General features: G+C 43.5%; 1 protein-coding gene across 1 annotated transcript in view; it reads right to left on the bottom strand.

Annotated features, from left to right (window-relative positions):
- The window catches only part of scfd2 (sec1 family domain containing 2), a 92,110-nt gene that overhangs the window by 51,009 nt on the left and 20,664 nt on the right, over positions 1-20,437 (bottom strand). The window lies entirely within an intron of this gene.

The raw sequence follows: 20,437 nt of genomic DNA on the forward strand, positions 1-20,437 counted from the left end.
CAACAAATGAATGTAAAGAAATGCAGCATACGTTCCTTTGGGTCGTCGTATTACTTTTCTGAAGCATCAAAACACTGCGAGTGATTAATTCATGACACAGTGTGAATGAGCTCATCATCCCATTATCAACTTCACACTGAGTGGCTGAAGTCATTCACTTCATTAACGTTCATTCTTTAGTTGGATTTGCATGGGCAGTGCCTCCTCTCTTTCTCTTTTCTGTGCCGTGTCTCACACAAACACAAACACAAACACAAACAAGCTCATGCTTGGGGCCAGGCGTCGCAGCAGTTGTGAACATTCAGTTCCTGGAGGTGCTTGATGACGGTCCAGTGCATCAAGCTGCAGATCAGGGGAGCGTTTAAGGGGTTCAGAAGGAGGGTGAGCTCACAGAGCTATAAAAGCAGGGCGTGGAGCTCGTCCGTCTGATGAACAGCATGAAATTCTAATGAAAAATAGGGCTGGGGTGGGGGGGCAGTCAGCAGAGTCACAGTGGAGGGGAAAGTGAGGAATAATGTAAGGAAGACAAATCTCCTGCAAAGACACAGAGATGTTACACGAGGAACCAAAGTTCAGACGACAGCAGAAAGATAATGATTGTTGACAGAAGAAGCATGTTTGTGTGGAATGGAGCTCCGGGCGTCCCTCGTGGATATATTTCATTTTAACGAGGGATTCCTTTGTGAAGAGCTTTGTGTTCTCCTTCCCAACACAAACACATTTCCAGAGCGAGGGGCTGAGGACACAGTGGTGGGCCCACTGGGGGGATCCTGTGTCTGACCCATGAGAATCTTCATGGAGCCAAAGCCACAAAATGACTCTCGCTCAAGATGGAGCGCCGAAGGTGAAACCTTCCGTCAGTAAAATGAGCGTCACTGTGGCATTAATCAAAACATTAGTGTTGAGACTCGTGAATTCCTGAATCTCAAATGAAAGTTCATAAGAAAATGTTTGCTCAAGTCAATATCAACTAAACAAAGCATGAAGCCTGCAGGAGAACAACCATCCGTCGTAATCACAAGATCCCGTGTTTGCTAGCTTGTTCACATTCTGGCGCACTCGCCCGCCAACCGCTCACCCCAGGGACGTTCAAACACAATCTCAGCACACATTCTTCTTCTCCATTGTGAAATCAGATACCTCTCCAAGTTGTACTCATTCTGAACTGCCAAACTGTTCGGGATCTTTGCCATGTTCTTTTTGCTTGAGAAGCAAACTGCTAGGAATTCTTTTTCACTTTTCAGTTTGAAAAACTGTCGATTACAGATTATTTCATTTCAAAATGAAATAATCCTGGAACAGAATGCTGTCGATCTCACCCTTGGAACTATGGAAGAAGTATGCCACTGGCAGGAAATCATGTTTTCACTTTAACCAAAGTTTCTGCTCGCTTGTGACTTTGGCACAGAAAAGCCTCACTGTGGGGCTTTTGGGCAGAAGAGGAACTGAAAGAGAAGCCCCCCCCCCCCCATCATTCCTCAACAACTCTTTCACTGAAGTCCTGAACCTTCGTTGCATCCTGGAACTCGAGAGCAAAAACTTTATATGCTCGACTGGAGCCATTTTGCTGTTTTCCATGTTCGACCCTGTGATTGAAATTACTTTGACGAACTCATCAAAATACTTCCCTCCTGCCCTAAATCTTTAGCATTAGAAAAAAAAAGAAAAGTTATTTGCAGAAGTGTAACAATTTCACTGGAACATTTGAAATGGCTTTGAACACATTTAAGAAAGGAGCCATCTATTGCAGTAGTGCACACCACCAAACCTACCTTCACAATATTTCTGCAGCATTCTATGAGTATATAGAATCACAGTTTTTGAAGCAGCTTTTTTTGTTTCCAGTAATACTTCCACTGTCTTGTGTTATTTCTGTGGTTATGTGAGCTACGGGGGGGGGGGGGAGTTGAATTTTTTCTTTGACCTTCTCGTTGTAGACTGTTGTCAAGCTGCCGCCCTTCACTCACGTCACATTTTTGGGGAAATAAAGATAATTTAGTGTGCAGTGTATGGCCTGTGGGCTGGATGGTGGTGGAGTTCCTGCCACTTCTGCCTCACATGGGCTTTTCTGTGTGAACTTTGTTTTCTTCCTGTAAATGAACATGAAATCCCCCCGAGTGTCTGTCTCCATGTTTTCCATGTGTTGGACAGGTAAGGTGCAGTCTGCCTTTCACCCAGCGTTAGCTGGGATTGGCTCCTTCATTCTGCATTCATCAGCTGCAGTGTAAAGCGTAGAAGAATGAATAACTGCTCCCTACCCTTCATGAATTAATACTAGTCACTATGATGGGTTAAATGTTAACCAAGCTGCCAATTAAACTGTTTCAGTAGCATTCGGGTTCATCTAATGTTCCTCCATAAACTCCCCTGTGATTTCCTGTTTATGGACAAAACCATTCCTGTGATTTCAACAGTGCTGGGCCTTTGACATTTTTAGGTCTTATAATCTGCACGTTCATTCCTACTTTACACAGAAGTGCTACAGTATCCTTCAGTCACTGTGCATAAACAGTGAGCTGTGCAGTGTGTTCATGTGCTTGAGGGGACCGGCACTGAACCGGGGTCCCTGGAAGAGATGTAGAAAGCTGCTGTCAGCTGCAGGCCGTGGCGCCACAGCAGGAAATGGAAGTCTTTGGTACAGAACAGTGAGTGAGCTGAGTGGGAAGACTGACTGCAGCTCTTTCAAGCTCTGAAGTTAAACGTTCTACAATCCCGACTCACAGCTCACTGAGATCAATGTGCACTTCAGTGAACGCTGCAGAACACCAGACTTTCCTTAGTAGAACATCAGAGCGCCTCATTCACATCTTGGGTTTTATTTAATTGCAATTTCTTGTGGAACTTGCTCTCGCTTGGAAAATGCAGTTTAAGCATCATAATAAGTCGATGATGTGGAAGTTCTTTGAGTTCTATTGAATTTAATACAATCTTGAGCAAAAACCAGGTATTTTATTATTGGATGTCATTACTATATGTCAATTAATTATCAAAAAAAATTATTTATGTTAAATTATCGTCTAACTGATATATATATATATATCTCCCCCCTCCCTAATTTCATGTGATGTGGGCTCTAAATTCAAAGGAGATTTGAAGATGGCTGGGCCTGAACTGCAGCATCACCTACTGTAATGACAATAAGCATACTCATCATCATTATCATTATTATTTTTATTATTATTATTAAGACAGACACTTACTGAATTCACTGCTGCTCTACTGCCTTGCTCTAAAGCAACCATTACCCATAATTATAAAATAACAATGACATTACTATATCAAAACAATCAAAGCAAATTTTAGGGCTTTCAATTACTAGGACAAACCCATTAGTTTAAATTACAACAGTTTCTTATCATGCAGAGAGAAAAGAGCCTTTGGATGAAAGTCCAGAGCCTCCTTGTTGTTGAGCCAGGCCGATACTAGTCTGATGTTAACTGAGCCAGGCCGATACTAGTCTGATGTTAACTGAGCCAGGCCGATACTAGTCTGATGCTAACTGAGCCAGGCCGATACTAGTCTGATGCTAACTGAGCCAGGCCGATACTAGTCTGATGTTAACTGAGCCAGGCCGATACTAGTCTGATGTTAACTGAGCCAGGCCGATACTAGTCTGATGCTAACTGAGCCAGGCCGATACTAGTCTGATGTTAACTGAGCCAGGCCGATACTAGTCTGATGCTAACTGAGCCAGGCCGATACTAGTCTGATGCTAACTGAGCCAGGCCGATACTAGTCTGATGTTAACTGAGCCAGGCCGATGCTAGTCTGATGCTAACTGAGCCAGGCCGATACTAGTCTGATGTTAACTGAGCCAGGCCGATACTAGTCTGATGCTAACTGAGCCAGGCCGATACTAGTCTGATGTTAACTGAGCCAGGCCGATACTAGTCTGATGCTAACTGAGCCAGGCCGATACTAGTCTGATGTTAACTGAGCCAGGCCGATACTAGTCTGATGTTCACTGAGCCAGGCCGATACTAGTCTGATGTTAACTGAGCCAGGCCGATACTAGTCTGATGTTCACTGAGCCAGGCCGATACTAGTCTGATGCTAACTGAGCCAGGCCGATACTAGTCTGATGTTAACTGAGCCAGGCCGATACTAGTCTGATGTTAACTGAGCCAGGCCGATACTAGTCTGATGTTCACTGAGCCAGGCCGATACTAGTCTGATGTTAACTGAGCCAGGCCGATACTAGTCTGATGTTAACTGAGCCAGGCCGATACTAGTCTGATGCTAACTGAGCCAGGCCGATACTAGTCAAAGACTGAAGCATGTATGTCTTCTTGCACAGACACTTTTCGCCCCCAACTGCTTATAGGCTTTTGTCTGCTTTATAGTATGGTTTGGATGTGAAGACCAGTGATTGACAGATTACTGTTTGGCAATCCAAACCATCCTGGGGTCCATAAAGGCTCGATCCTGCCCAATCACAGAGCTGAGCCAAACTCCGCCTCTGCCCAGCATGGCCTGGACAGGAAATCAGCTCCAGATGCTCGCCCTGGAGGAAGGTGAGTGTTTCAGATGCAGCTCTGCACACTAACCAGAAGCAGGCCTCAGCTGGATCGCTCCCTCCTGCACAATGAAGCTTTTTCTGGGCCTGAGGGCAGAGAGAGGAGGCGGGCACTGGAGGTGCTGGTCCTCGTGGGAGCATAAATACAGTTGGCCACAGGTCAGTTGTTTTATTCAGGTAACGTTTTCATTAAAGTACTGAGGGCTGCTAACAGAAGAAGAAAAATCACATTCCTTTAACAAATACATACAATGTGTATGTACACATGACAAAAAAAGCAAAGCTGGAATGAAGACCAACAAGCTCCTCAAAACAAAATGTATAAAAAATCTTTATGCGAGATGACAGTAAGAAAAGTATGACGCTAAATGATGTGCAATAAGCTTTCTGTTGATGTGCAGTTGAACAGCAGAGAGACAAACAAGCTTCACTCTGGCAGAGACGACCTGTAAACAACAGTAAAACTCCAAACACACAGACACTTTGACATTCTGGTTAATGAATGTGGCTCATCAACTGCACTCATCTCTGCAAAGCCACAAGCTCCGTGAAACCTGCAGACATGACATGTCCACAACAACATCTCCGTTTATTACAAGATGGAAAATTCTCCTCAAATTGAACAAGAATAGAAAAACGCAGTTTCTATCTGGATCTCGTTCAACAGCCATTATTCTGACGTGTGTGAAAGGTGCAGACAGAGATTCAGTCATTGAACAAACACAGAGACGAGCGACAGACGATCACACACGTAGAAACCAGCAGGGAATCAAATCTCTCAACTTTAAACACTTTGATTCTAGGTTTTTTTTATCTCCATATTTCAAACAATAATTTGAATGTGACGAATCAAGCTTCTGGCGTTTTAATAGAAATTAGACAATGAAAATTGTCTTTGAAACAAGAATTTGATCTGCCATCATCAGCAGATTCAATGACGGTAAGATATGTTTTGCAGACCGTGTTAACTGTAATCTATCCTGAGGTCCGAGCAATAAAATACTGTGCTTTCTACAAATATTCATACTTAAGTTCCCACTTTGTGATCTGCTCTTGTTTTTCAACAACGTCACCTTATTATTACTCATGCAAGCCAAATATTCTGTCCGGCTGCTGCTTTTTGTTCAACTCAGGTGTTTCCGTTGTAAAACACTCACAGGAAAATTCCACAACTGCGTCACAAAGCTAAGTGCTGAATGAGCTGCATGCAAGGATGGCAGCGATGCATGCGAGCTGCAGCAGTGGCCCCCTCATTTTGCTTTATTTCATTTCTTGTTTATATCACTTCCATTATTTTCTCCAGGTGTGTCCAACATACCCTTGTTTTTGGGGCCTGGAATATGTGTTTTTCACTTTGCTTACTTTCCGATGGCTCGCCAGCGTGTTTACAAGAGAGAACAGCTGATGGTCAGGAAGCCGACCGGCCTGTGCACTGCAAGACCTCCAAACCTTCCTGGTCTCCTGGTTCTGGTTCAGAAAGACCCATTGGGAATGCAGAAGAAGGTCAATAATCTTGGATAATTAACTACAAAAGAAATACATTTTAAAACAACTAAAACAGGAACAATCACAGATGTTCAACTTCAAGTGACTTGTTGCGTCATTGTTCCAGGCGTTTGTTTTCTCAAGTGCTATTTTCAGACTGCTTCTGCATTCAACTTGTATTTTCTGCATTTGGAGCTCAGTTTACTTGTTTGTCTTGATTTGTTTGCATGCCTCTTCGTAAACAACAACCCTCCAGTCTGCGCTCACAGGGCCACCATGAAGATGTGATGATAGACAGCACAGAGGACTGATAGGGAGGTAAGGTGACCATCAGTGTGGTGCCTGATGCTCGTAGGAACAGGGAGACATAAATCTTTTGTTTTAAATGAGGCCCGAGTCACTGCACAGTGTGAGAGTGACTCGGGTGGCTGATGTGCGTCACATCTGCCCCACCAAGTGACCTTGTCACTGTATTGTATGCTGGACTGGGAGGATTCCTGCACACAGAGCTTTAATACGGATCAATAGGCAGAACAGGCAATACCATTAAACTCCAGTTAATTCTGTTTTACCTTCTACTCTCTTTAATCCACTGTCTCAACATGAATCATTCTGTCTTTTATCTGCATTTCATTTTTGTGAGTCAAATGCTGGAATGGCTGGCCTTCAGAGGAAACGTGAGAAACAAACCCACAGTGGCTGAACTCCGCCCTGCAACCACCAGTCGGCCACAAGCTGCTCACTGTCTGGCCGCCACACGACACCCGGTCTGCTTATCTCACTCACCCTGCAGTGAATCTGGAGAGCTGCTCCTCTTCAGCAACAACAGCAACAGGTAGAAAGTGTTCCAGCTCTTACTTTGAAAATTTGGCTTTGTTTTTTTCTGCATAGCCTGCAACAGATTATGGTGCGATTCACCAGATGAGAGCAGCTCTGCAGCCGCAAACCCCAGGGCCATGTACACACACGCACGCACACGCACACGCACACACACACACACACACACACACACACACACACACACACACACACACACACACACACACACACACACACACACACACACACACACACAGAGTACATTACGTCCACTATTAATTGACTCATGATGAAAACATCCTGAAGTAAACAAACGGCTTCTAGACAGAAAAGAGTTAAACGACTGCAGTTCATCCGAAGAAACAACAGCTAGAACTTTTTTACAGTTTCATTTCTTAGTGAGGCAGTATACAAAAAGAAAGAGGAAATACTGCTTTTCATAATTTAAAAAAAACAAAAAAAAAACAAAAGAAAAAACGTCTGTTAGTTGTTTTCTTTACATTTGAGGAGCATGGACTGTGGAAACGAGCTCCAAACAGCCACTCTGATGTCAGTGTCTGTACAACACCTGGGACACAAGATGCAGAAAGTGGAGGGTTTGAGTATATTTAACCCCCCAAAAGTAGGAACATTCAAATAAGGCTGAATATTCATGGAAACCTAAAAACTGTAATACTTCTTGAGTGTCATCCACCATATTTGAGGATGGCTTTATGTGGGAGTGAAAAGCTTAGTTTGGGTTTGAAGGTGTTAGTTTGTATAACACAGCCAGAGAGCGCGAGAGCCCTATTTGCGTCCTTCGTGGCTTGACCATTAGGGGGCACTGTTGCACCACGCCAGGGTTTAGGAACCTCAGCTTCATTTCCACAGACTGAATCATTTCTGCCCTCCTTGTTCCCTCCAAAACTCCATTCTGGAAAAGGCTTCAATAGACAGGAAATGGGCGGCAGTTAAAATGTTGGATACTTCAGTCATCCTAGGTGGATGACAGATTGTGAATTTTACATGGCTGACCTCAACTGTGCCTCTGCAGCGCTTGGTAACCTGGCAGGGCGTCACTTTGTGTGGGCTGCTGTAGCCTCGTCATGGGCGAGCTTCTCGAGGTAAGTTTGGATAAAACATGGGTCTCGTCAGGAATAAACTGTAGGCTGTCACTAAGGACTGTACACTGATGGGAGTCATTACTCAGGTTCAGCTGCGGAGCACCAGATCTCTTTCAAGAGGACGGATGTGCACATACGTGTGCATTGAGATGTATTATCATGCCACATATGGCAGGAGGCGGGGTTTACTTTCTGACCCCACATTAACACAGAGGTCACAGAGGTAACAGAGTATTTACACAGAATATCCCCTAAATGAAAAAGTAGTAAGGAGCACATCTGTTTTAAAGCGGCGGGTTCAGAGACTTGGCAGACCAAGACTGTTGCATGTGTGTGTAAATAAAGTCTCATCTGGAGGCTCCCTCCAATCTGTGCATATCTCTGCTATGGACACTCGCTGCTCTTCCCCCCAGTCAGCTCATTACAGACCTGGACTGGGGGGTTGTTTGGGGGGACCAGATGGTTTGGTGGGTGTTGGAACACAAACCCTAGCCTGCTATTTCCCTGCAGATGTGCCTGAGTATACACACCGGCATACCAAGACTGAACTTTTTAACCAACATTCATAAATAAAGAAATGCATTTAAAGAAAACACCTCCCAGAAGTTTAGTGAACACAGAGGTAAAGAGTGGCCCTGCTGAGAGGTGCCGTCATGGTCTGGGTGTGGTGCAGCACTGACCAGGGGCCTCATTTAGAAAACCTTCAGTAAGAGTTCTACTGAGAAAGGCGTGCGCCCAAAAAATAGGTGCAAACGCATATCTGCACGCACTTTATTTTTACTGGATCCCAGTCCACTCGTTCAGGCCCCGCCCCCAACACGCCCACTTTCTACCATAAATGGTCAATGCAAAGTGGCTCATCAATATTTTTACATCTCCATCAGCCTGTTGATCGCCGCCGGCATTTGATGCTAAATCCTGACAGAAAAGAGGAAGAAAAGGAATTTTACGGAGAGAGAAATAGTGATGGAGGAGGTGGAGGTCAGGAGATTATATTATCTGGTGTCATCACTAATGAAAGAAAAACAAGTGATCAGCAGCTCGTCGTCACTGCTGGAAAGAGAGAGAGAGCCACATTCCATTTCTTCTAGATGCAACAGGAAAATGAAATGTGATGTTACCATTCCCACTCGCTGACAAGTTGAAACAATTCTGATCATTATCTTATTTTGTCTTGTCTCATTCATTCTTATGCAGGTTTGGAACCCTTTTGAAAAGGTGTGAACATAAATAGAAAAAGATTGTGCTGTTCAGACTGTAAAATAAAAATGTTGTATCCTCAAATATGAAGCAATAAAGTTGAATGTATTCCTAATTTCCCTGCAGTGAGAGCGTTGTGGAGGTGGATTCTATCTGAAAGGTTTCTACAGACAAGCCGTTGACTGTATTTAGACATGAAGCACTGAGGCATTGAAGACATGCACTTACTGGTATTTAGTGACAATCCCGCTCCCGGTTTGGTTCCCTTGGTTCCCACAAAGGTCCCGCTAGAACAGGACAACACCTTGATAGCACTGCGACTGTACGAGCTTCATTATATCTGCACCTCATCCTTTCCGGGTTTGAAGACCTTTTGTGTCTTTGTCATAAATGTCTCAAAAGAAAACACCAAAAAATACAGAATAATGTAATATAGTTGTTTTTCTTCAGATAAAAAGGTTTGTTTGTTAGGTTTTGTTTGTTCGGTGTCAGTCAGAGTGGCGGGGAAAATGCACGAGTTCAGGAAAACTATGTGATGATGTAGTGAGATGCAGTTATGAAGTTATACTGAACAAAAGGCCTACCTTGGAAAAGCTTTGAATCACAGCCATGACACTCTTCCTGCAAGTAACCAGAAAGCACAAGGGGGGGGGCTCTGCCACACATGCATGTCACTTCAGGTACACGAAGGCACGTCATGCGTGACGAAGCCCCTCCTACTAATGGACTGACATGTACTGCTTGGCCACAGTTGAAAGTCTTTATGCAACACGGGCCAGAATGAAAGAGAGCACAGACAGACAGCAATCCGTCTGCAGACTGCATGTCTGCATTCTAACACCCCTCATCCTGCATGGATTCCATCTGTTACAACACTTGGAGAATCACAGGGCTTTTCCAGGATCTCTTCTTCAGCGATTCATTTGAGCGCTGACCCACATTTCATGAAAAGGGGCAAATAGCGATAAGCACAAACCGGAATGGGGGTCTGATGGAGAGGATAGGAGTCGAGGGTCAGGATGCAGACGGACAGGGTGACTAACGCATGGGTGATTTCACTTTGTATATGCATGTGATGTGTGGAGCTGACTGTGGCTCAACACGCAGGCTCAAATAGAACAATACAAACAACATCACCCAGGGTTCCTACTGCACAAACATTCCCACAGCCTGAAAGCCACAGCTCAGCTTAAACACACTGCCAGGAGGGGCGTCCAGACCAGTTTACAACAAGAATACAGGCTCACACCTCTTTTTTCCTTTGTCAAGGATGGAAAACATTATTCTGGATATCATAATCTCCTTTTCCCATATTTCTTAACCCAATTCCCGAGTGAATCCAGTTGTTTACCCCAGATCGTTCAACCTAACACGTCTGAAACACACACATGAATGGAACCTCAACGTTGTGGCATTGATGTGTTTGGAAAGAAAACCCAAAAAAGAGAAGGTGGAGAATATGGCAGCGGCCATTTCTGAAAACATCTGAAGTGAGAAAGAAGCGAGGCAGTTGAAAAGATAAAACGCCCCTTCACAGACGACGTTGAGGGGACGAGGTCTGTGAGGTCCACAGCTTTTTCTCTGAGTATTTAACGACTACATTTTTTTTCGGCAGCTGGCTGACATATCTGGTGAACATTGTTCTTTTCCTTATGGCAGTATATAGGGGCCGTAATACTAAAGAGCGAATCCAGAGAAAGTTTAGCCTATGTGCTTGCATTTCCAGAAATTCCAAAATGTTTAGTATTTAGTACAGCGATGGATCCCTTTGATGTTGGACCTCGCCTTTTAAAAATATGTTAAACTATTTCATCAACTTCCCAGACATGATAATTTGATGCTTTTCCATCTAAAATGTAAGCAATAATACCAGTTTGTAAACTTTGAGTTGTTAAGGGGACAAATATCGGGATTGAATAAAATATATATCAGATGTCCATTTGTATTGTTTAGCTTTGAGACAATATTTCAAACGATTGTATGAAAACACTTGGTATCGGAGGGGAAAAATGTGACTGAAAGATCTGAACAAGAAAGAACATAAATCTAACAGTAAAGTAGCACGTGGGAATGCAAATTATTATTTAGTAATTATGATATAAAATGTTGAGGTATTCCAGATTGTAAATACTTATGCCAGTCATTATATAACTACAGACAAAACAAATCTACCCAATAGCTGTTCATTGTCTGTTTGATAATTATTAGATATTATTAGTTAATAGTTAGAGTAAAATTATTCAAATAATTACATTAAATAATTGTGATTCATCAACATTTAGAGGTGTTGAAATTAGCAAATGTGACAAATATTCTGAATAAGGTCATTATAATTTCATCACTTGCATTGAATAGGAATGAAATGAAAGAAAATAGTACAAAGGACTTCCTCAGTAGAAGGCCCTGCAGCAGAACCTCTTATTAACCAGAAGCTGAGTCAGCATCTCTCTCATCGTCGCAATACCAATTGAACATGATTTAAGGAAAGATTTACTGCAGAGCTTCTGTATTAGAAAATCGGTTTCGACGACTTTAGTTCAATGGTCACATCATGTAGATTTGGGAATTTGCATTTATTAGTAAACAGACAGACATTTTTTATATTTTGCCGTTTACATCATTTTCTGGCAGAAACATTTGGTGTGTGCAAAGATTACAAGCATAACAGAGAATGGGCAGAGTCAGCTGACTGCAGTCCTGCAAACTTGCAAAAATAAAATTGTGATTCTGCAGTTTGACTTGTGCACGGTTAGGATTTAGACAGGATGTGGAGAAGTGGTGAGCGCAGTGTGAACGAGGACATTTGAACTCCCGATCCTTTTAGCCAGATGTGCAGAATGTGTTCAATGTGTCATCTGAGCAAATGCTTAATTTCGCTCTACAAGTAGCACCTACAGTAATAACCACAGTCAACAACTGAAAATGTGCGAAAAGATTATGAAAACGTCAATACAAACTGAAGCATGAATAATTTACTGTGGCTCTTGTGCACACAATATGTAGCCTGTAAAACTATAAAACTAGTTGCAGCTGATGGCGTTCCTCAAGCAGATGTCACTGTTTTGATATTTCGACGGACAAAACTCAAAACACTGAGGCACAGCAGCTACTAACATACAAGCAACAACACACAGCATCTCAAACAAGCAAAGAGAACATGGGGGGTAAAAGAAGATGGAGACTAAAAGGGACACATGGTGACATTTGAGCAACTGATCTCCTCCTCCTCCTCCTCCTCCTCCTCCTCCTCCTCCTCCTCCCCCCCCCCCCCCCACCATCCCGACACCCCATGCTCACATTAGCGGTTGGGAATGGGTGCTCATTTGGGTGACTTTTATTCCTTTTGCCATTCCCATGAAAACAGCAGTGGGACCAACAGTGTCTCATGTGTCTCAGAGAGAAGAACAATGGCAGAAGAAAAGTGGGGCACATGAGTTCACTTCACAACAAAGCTGGAGGAAGAAAACGCAGGCATTGTTGAGGTTTTGTCTCATGTTCCTCAGTCTCGTTTTCCTATTGGACAAAACACAAGGTGTGGCCGGTTGGAAAGGCTTCACTTTGGCTTCACTGGTGTACACCATGGCAGGAAGTGGAAATCTTGTGACGGGCCAATCAAAAGGCAAAATGATTTAGTCTTCTTTCAACATATTCAATGTATTTATGACACGTGAAACCTATTCAAACACTTTCTGCACATTGTATCCAGAAAGCACACGGGCAATTGTCTATTTGCACGAAACCCATTTTGTCTTTTGGCTGAAGTTCTGAGGCCTTTCTAACGAAACCATTTCAAACTATTTCTTCAACATGTACATATTCAGAATGGCCACTCTAATTCCAGCATGGTTCAGCATGTGGCGTTTTGCTGGTGTACCAGATATCCTCCTTTCTACTCCAGACAAATACTACAAAGATTTAATGAGGCACACTTGTACAAACCAATGCAAGACGAATTATATTGATACCAAAAGATGAAAGACTTTGGAGGAGGGGGAACAAGACACTCAAATGAAAAAAAAAGCAAAAGAATATGAACAGGATGGAATAAGGAGAAAAGGCCATTTAATTGTCTCCATCCCCCGACAAGGACCGTGTGGGGTAACCCTAACCCTAACCCTAACCCTAACCCTAACCCTAACCCTAACCCTAACCTAACCCTAACCTATTCTCTGTCACCAGAAAATTATAACATGTCTCTAAAACATAATGAACAAAAGATAACATCAAGACTTGCACACACACACTGTTTTCTATTCACTTTATTCCTCTGAAATGCAAAGACTGAAAACTGAGCTCCGCACCAAAGACACAGTTAATGTGGTCAGAACCTATAAAGGTGAAACACTTAAAGCTAGACCAGACGAGAGTCCGTACACTCTTGTTCTTCTTATAAAACAAAGTACCCTCTTCCAGAGAACACACTCCCACGAAGCTGAGGCGTAGTCAGATTGTCTGAAACAGCTCCACGGTGAACCATCACCAGAAAGGTTTCTTAACACTGCCCTCACTTAGCTGGTGATAAACAGGAGACTGATACTCCCATGAAACCAGCAGTACACTCTGCCCAACCATGTACAGAAATCATTAGGATGCATCCTGCTGAGCTCCGTGGTTACATATTGAGCAGGGCCCCAGGGAAGCCAAGGTAATTGATGACAGAGTAAGGGTGGCAAGAGGCTGTCTCTGATTGACCTGGTTTGACCCTCACGGCGTAGTTACCATGGTTACCATGGTGACTGGTCAGTTTCATCCACTATGGATGACTGGGCAAATCCCTGGGGGCAACAAGGTAGACACCACGGTAGGCATCGGGGAACAAAGGGGAGGGGGGAGAGAAGAGGAGGAGGTGTGAACTGGGGTTCAAATGAGTACAATTAAGTGCAGCAGCAAAGAGAAGTCTTTGTCGGTATTCCCTCAGGGGAGGGGGGACGCATGCTTCCAACCATCATTGTTTTCTAAATTCCTGACTTTGCTATTTAATGGCAATAGATGCACTAACCATCAACATAGATTTATTTAATCACTGTATGTGTGGGTTAGTTGGACACACAAGACCATTTTGAGCATTCACTATTCAAAAGACGGAATATGCGAGATTAAACATCCAAGCACAGAAAGATAGCAGTCACGTGTCCACCTACTGTATACAAGCTGATACTGCAAGATCCAGTCCCAAGCACTGGTATAAACATAATAGATAAAGTCAGTATACTTTTCTTAGCAAAAATACATCGTACAATGCTTGAGATCCTGTTTAAGTTTGAAGAACTTTTTTTTGAAGTGTCAAATGTTCTGGATTCTTGGTTCTTGTGGATTCAAGCCTTGTGAACCAGTGACTTGCCTACAGTCCAGACCTGGAACTCATTGGACAAATGTGGGATTGGCTTTCGCATGCTGTTTGCACCACAGTGACCATCATAACCACATCGGTGGACTTGTCACAAATGCTGGTTGCAGAATAGGATCCCACAGCCGTGTGTGACCACTGGCAGGTGAAATGAATACTTTGGCTTTGGGGAGGGTGAACAGTCAGGTCCTGAGTTTCACTACTTGAAAACAGGAAAGTTGATCAAGAATTGGGATTGCTAGTTCAGATTATAATCTAAACCTGAAAGGTCTTGTGACTTTCCTGCATGGACACCCTGCAAATCAGCAATGAGATTTTTGCCACTCAAATGTAATTGACCTGTGTAACACTGTTCCAGAGAAAGGTTCTCCTGCATTGGGATGCTGTACATTGCGATATCAAGGAGTTGAAACATGAAAGGCACTGCAGCTAAACACCAAAGCTATTCGAGTTTGAGGTTTGCATCGGGTAAAAAATAGTGATCGTAAAAGTCAAACCTCACAACTATGCATAACTTAGAAGGCCAGACGGAAACAGGACTGTCACTTCACACCATCATAGGAGACTTTCAGAGGTTTGGTGGAGTCAATCGCTCGACATGTCAGAGTTGTGTCTGCGACACACAAAGGACTGACACAAATGAGACAGCTGGTTGAATGTTGTGACTGATCTATGTGACAGTGACTGATCAATCACAATGAAATCTTCAGTTTGGTTAAAAACCTTCAATCCGAGTCAAACAGTGGCCACAAAGGACACTTGAAAGTCCTGGAATGTCCCACTGTCTCCATTTCAGATCAGACATACTGACACAAAGATGCATGTCCTGTGGGCTGTGACCTTCCCGGCCTCTGCTCAGCAGGTAGTAACAAATGACCTGTTAGTTAATCTGTCCTGAGGTGGGGATAGAGGGCCTTTTTGTGAAAACAGGAAGTTGAAACAATGTTGGTAGTTAAAGGATGTTCATGCATGAATGGTTACAGATACATGCACCCAAGTCTACTAGTCAGAATATCTGGGTGTAGGTATGAAGAGGGGCAATGTGGAAAAAGCTTCAATGATTGGCTAAAGCAAGAAAAAAGTAAGAAAAAAGAAAGAAAAACAGAGCAGCTTAAAGTGAGACGTACATAAACGTAAAATGATTTTCCGGTTCGCTCTATCTGAGACAGTGGGACATTGTTAGGTTTCTGCAGACCCAGCGGCATCTTCCCAAATGGTCAGCTTTTTCTACGGCCTATACTGTTAACAATCCGACGGTGAATGCGAGGCATTGTGGGGTTTTCCCCAGTCTGTGGTGTGTTGCTGGAGTGTGCTCAAATAAAGTGTGACGCCAGGAGGCCAAGTCAGCAGACCACACTGACCTGATTCACCAGGGATGGAGAAGTTAGTGAGTCTGAAGAGCCTTTTTTCATCACGTTCTGTAGATCACCTCACAATTGCACATGACAATGCCACTGAGCTTGCTTTGGCTGGACTTTGTGAAAAAAACATTCACGTTGAATGCTACACAACCTAAAAAAACAAACACAAATTTGTGGTGGGGGAGACCCCGGGCCACATGAGGAAAAACTTCTTGACACGAAGGGCTTTGACGATACAGTTTGAAGAGTCGCAGTAAACAATATTGGTCAGTTCAAAAACAAAAACTGCAGATGTACATATGCTGCAAATGAAAGTCAGGCTCTATAGAGAGCAATGCCAAAAGAAAAAGGCCTCTTTGAATTAGAAGCGAAAATGTTTTGCGTATTAAAACCCTCATGAGCCCATCTTATTTCCTTACCTTTAACATTCAGAGAGTTGCAGCTCTGTAATTCTACAGCTATTATCACCAAAGCAATTGCTATAAAGTTTCAGTTCAGTGGGTTGAGATATACATTTAGTAGAAAGATGCTTAGTAGAACACTTAAAATGCAGTACATGCAAATGACTACTGAGTGGAGAAGTGAAGCCGGCCAGGATGGCGAGGCAATTGAGGATAAGTAATGCAGAAAGCAGAGTGAGCCAAGCACCTATCTGTCTGTAAGAGGAGAAGTAATGATAACAGGAAGTGAGATGAGTTGGTGTTGCCCTCTGGCCTACCAACCCATCACCTCTGTTAAAAAGGTCCCCTCTCTATAAACAGGCCTCTCTCTGCCTATTAAACAGATAGTACATTAGGCCTGAGCCGTGCAAAACAATGTAAACAGAGCCGTCTCAGGGAGCTGAGGCTGGAGGAAAAGGGGTGGGGAGGAAGATGGGGGCTATCTCTGGGCTTTCCTGGGAGTAAACTCCATCATTGCTTGCTCTGTAATCCTCTCCAACTAAACACAGGAAGGAAGAGATAGGTAAATAACTCGTTCTTTTGATAAAGCCACATTTTTGCAGATCCACTGTTCCCTCTGGGTTCTGAATGCTCATTATGTTAGAAAGTACAGAGGCAAGCAGAGTATGAACCATCAACACCACTGACCTGAAAACCACAGTCAATGAATCAGCTGAGAGGAATGATATGATGCACAGTGAAACAAATCTGCCAATTCTTAAAGAGGCTGTTTGTGAACATCCAAAATGGCCATATGTAGATATCTGATGGACTTTGACAGATGCTAATAATGATGGCTGCACAAAGCATCTCAGCAGGTCTGGTGAAGCAGTTCGAGCTGCTCTGGTCTGTCAAGTGGTCCAAGGAGAATAAACAGAGAACCTGCAAGAAGCTAATGGCTTCCCAAGCCTGTTCAATGAGGAAGGTAAACAATTCCTCACAGTTTATCATACAAAGGTCTGAAAACATACAATGAATCAAAGCTTATATGGAAGCTCACAGTCGGCCACTGATCGGGTGCTGATGCCCTCTCCACTACTGAAATCCCCTCAAATATCCAAACGACAGGCACAACTGGAACACAGAGCATTAGAAGAAGGTACATTTGTCTGATGAATAAAATGTTTGTCTTAAATCGCACAGATGACCAAATGAATGTCAAAGTTTTACTGAAGGAAGCCATGGAAGCAAGGTGCACTTCTAAGAGGTTGATTTGGTGTTTTGTCAGGAAGCGCTGGGTCCTCACCTTCCTGATGACGACGACTACACTTTTGAACAGCTCTGACAATGTACAACCTTCCGCAACATCAATATGGCTTGGTGAAAGTTGTCACTTGACATTATATAGTTGAAAAATTGTATAGTTTTAAAGAATAGAGTTGGCAAATTGACCTCTTCAGATGTCTTGACAACAAAGTACAACTCATTGTAGCTTTCCTTTAAACTTCAACAACTTCAAAAAACAAAGAAACAACTTTTGACTTTCAGAGGTCTTGTGGACTCTATTATTGGACAATGGCTTAATTTGTTATAGGAAAGCATAACCTGAAAAAATGAACCATGAAGCACACATGAAAGCGCAGTATAGTTTGCAGCATTGCTGAAGGAAGATCACAGCAGAGGGAGGCCTTCTGAGCCTGTGTCTTGTTCTGTGAGAAGCTCTCCATTGCTGACAAAGTGCCAGAGCTGGTAAACCAAGGTTGAACTGGACAGCATGTAGATCCACACAGTGGCTGGAGGGATGAGGAGACGCTCAGCCCAGATGTGAAGCTGTTAAACCCTGGGGTACTGGGGGAGGTCATTGCTGGACATCTCAGGGCAGTGCCCCCGAGTCATTCACACCCGTTTCTTACAATCTCCTGCAAAACACAGCGAGAAGCAGGGATGCAGCAGAGCTGGAGCGCGGAGGGCGGGGGTGGGGGTGGGGGGTGTCTGGGATACGGGGACAGGCTCCATACCCTGGGGAAAGGCCAATTAGAGGCTTAAAGCCCCCTGTCTGTCTATGGCATGTGCCTCAGATAAGAGGAAAGTTACTTGGGACCAGTAGAAACAGTTTTTGCTCCGCCACCATAAAAAAATAATACAACACAGATGTTGGATATATAACTGCAGGGGCATAAGTATTCTGGGGTTCAGCATGCTTTCTTACAGCTTTAAATAATAGGAGATGATGTTCCTTTTTGAAATGTTACAAACACAGTTCAGACCAACGTATCGGAGTTTCTGCAGGTCAGTCAATGTCCAGGAAGGGTTACAACACGAAGGCTCAGGGTCACAAGTCTTCAGGCCGAAACACAGTGACACTGTCCAGGGGACGGTTCATTGAGCATGAGGGTCAGCAGGCTCCAGGCTGGCTGTACCATGATTTACTGCACAGCCGTGAAGAAGAATGGAAAACAGAGCAAAGCATTAGCAAGTTATTGTCTCTGGACTCTTTTTGAGAAACTGAATTTGTAATTTGTAGATTTACAGCCGGCGTGTTGAAGTATTTGCAAATGAGTGCCTGAAGTACAGAAGGACAGACAGATATTCTCTATGATCCTCCAAGCAAACCCTGTTATTCCAAAACTGCCTCACTCAAGTTTGTTAATCAATTTTTATCAATTTTTAACTCAGAAATATTTATCTATAATTGGTGGCAGCTCGTAAAACATCTTCATCCTCATCCAAATTTTTATCTTTGGTCTACTTGTGTAGGTGAAGTGATGATAGTCTCATTGTTATTATGGACGTCCACAAACTGTCAGGCCTTATGTATACATTATTTATTTTATACATGCTGATCACAATCATATTTTCACCCCAATTATGACACATTTGGAATTACTGCAGATTTTTTATAGCAATCAAAATATTAAGGTTAGACCAGGGGTCGGCAACATTCAACACTCAAAGAGCCATTTGGACTCATTTCCCACTGAACAGAACACACTGGGACATTGGGTTTAAAATATGAACTCAACTTTAACGTACAATAATGTACAATAATTAGGGCTTGAATACAAACAGAGCAGAGACTTGGATAAGAACCAGGCAGCCTGTTTGAGTGACCCATGGGAGACGACTGCAGCTTTCTGTCTGAACTGCATTGTGACCAGTAATAACTCTGAGCTCCAATGTTTTCAGAGGCGTGCCCTTGTAATCCCAAAAGGGTAAAGCAACAGGCTGGGGTGAGAAAGGTGACCTCCTTTCTGCTGCAGCGCTGTCATCGCCACCATATTTACAGATGTGATTGGACAATCAACAGTAGGAGACATGACTGATCTTAAAAAGTCTACCATCCTCTCCTACATCAAAAAATAAACTAGATTATAAGGGTTGTGGTGCAACATATTATGGGTCTAGGTTCTGGGGAGGCAGAAGCTCTGGCCGGGCAGCTGATGAGAAGGTAAAGCAGCATGCCTGTGAGGTTCTGGGAAGTGGTGAAAGAGAAAGTCTGTTAAATGTAGTGTTGGCCGGGGCGTCCCTGTCACTGAGCAGGACACTGAGCATGTCCAGCATACACATTCTGTAACTGCGGACTGGAGTCCAACCAAGACGTCTAAATCTGATCATTCAGAAGAAAACCCAGCTACATGCTAGACAGCCACGCCTCGGAGCCGCAATGTGGGTGAGACACCGGTGCAGGCAGAGAACATGGTGCGTAAATAAAGCGCCGTCGAGGTGGTACTCTATTGAGTGGCAGTAGTAATATTAAGAATCACACTGAAACAGTTGACTATTTTGTCAAGTTAAGACAATAACCACAGCGGTTGCCACTGACTTTCAGGTTTAGAGTGTCTGTGAAAACTGGTAATATTTCCTATAAACATATTACCCATTACAGGATCATGAAACCTTTCCTCAACACCAGACTGACCCCCTTGGGGGGGCACGTGAGATCAAGGGGGCTCGCCTGCTTGAGATTGTCAAAGTTAGATTTGCACATGTCCATCGTGGTTATTTTGAAGTCTTGTGTTTCTGTGTTGGGATAGTGGGTCTGTCTGCTTTGGGAAGGGAAAAACCAGAGGTTTATGTGACAAAATGTATTTTGCAAGTCCAAGAAAAGACTGGAACGGGACTTGGCCTGGTGGCGTGTTCAGTGTGTTTCATCGACCGGCAGACATTGGCCCTGCCCTCCCATGAACCTCCGTCAGGTGAAGCCTTGAACTGGATGGCCCCTTGGC

Source organism: Blennius ocellaris (assembly GCF_963422515.1).
Source record: "Blennius ocellaris genome assembly, chromosome: 12".
Lineage (NCBI taxonomy): Eukaryota > Metazoa > Chordata > Actinopteri > Blenniiformes > Blenniidae > Blennius > Blennius ocellaris.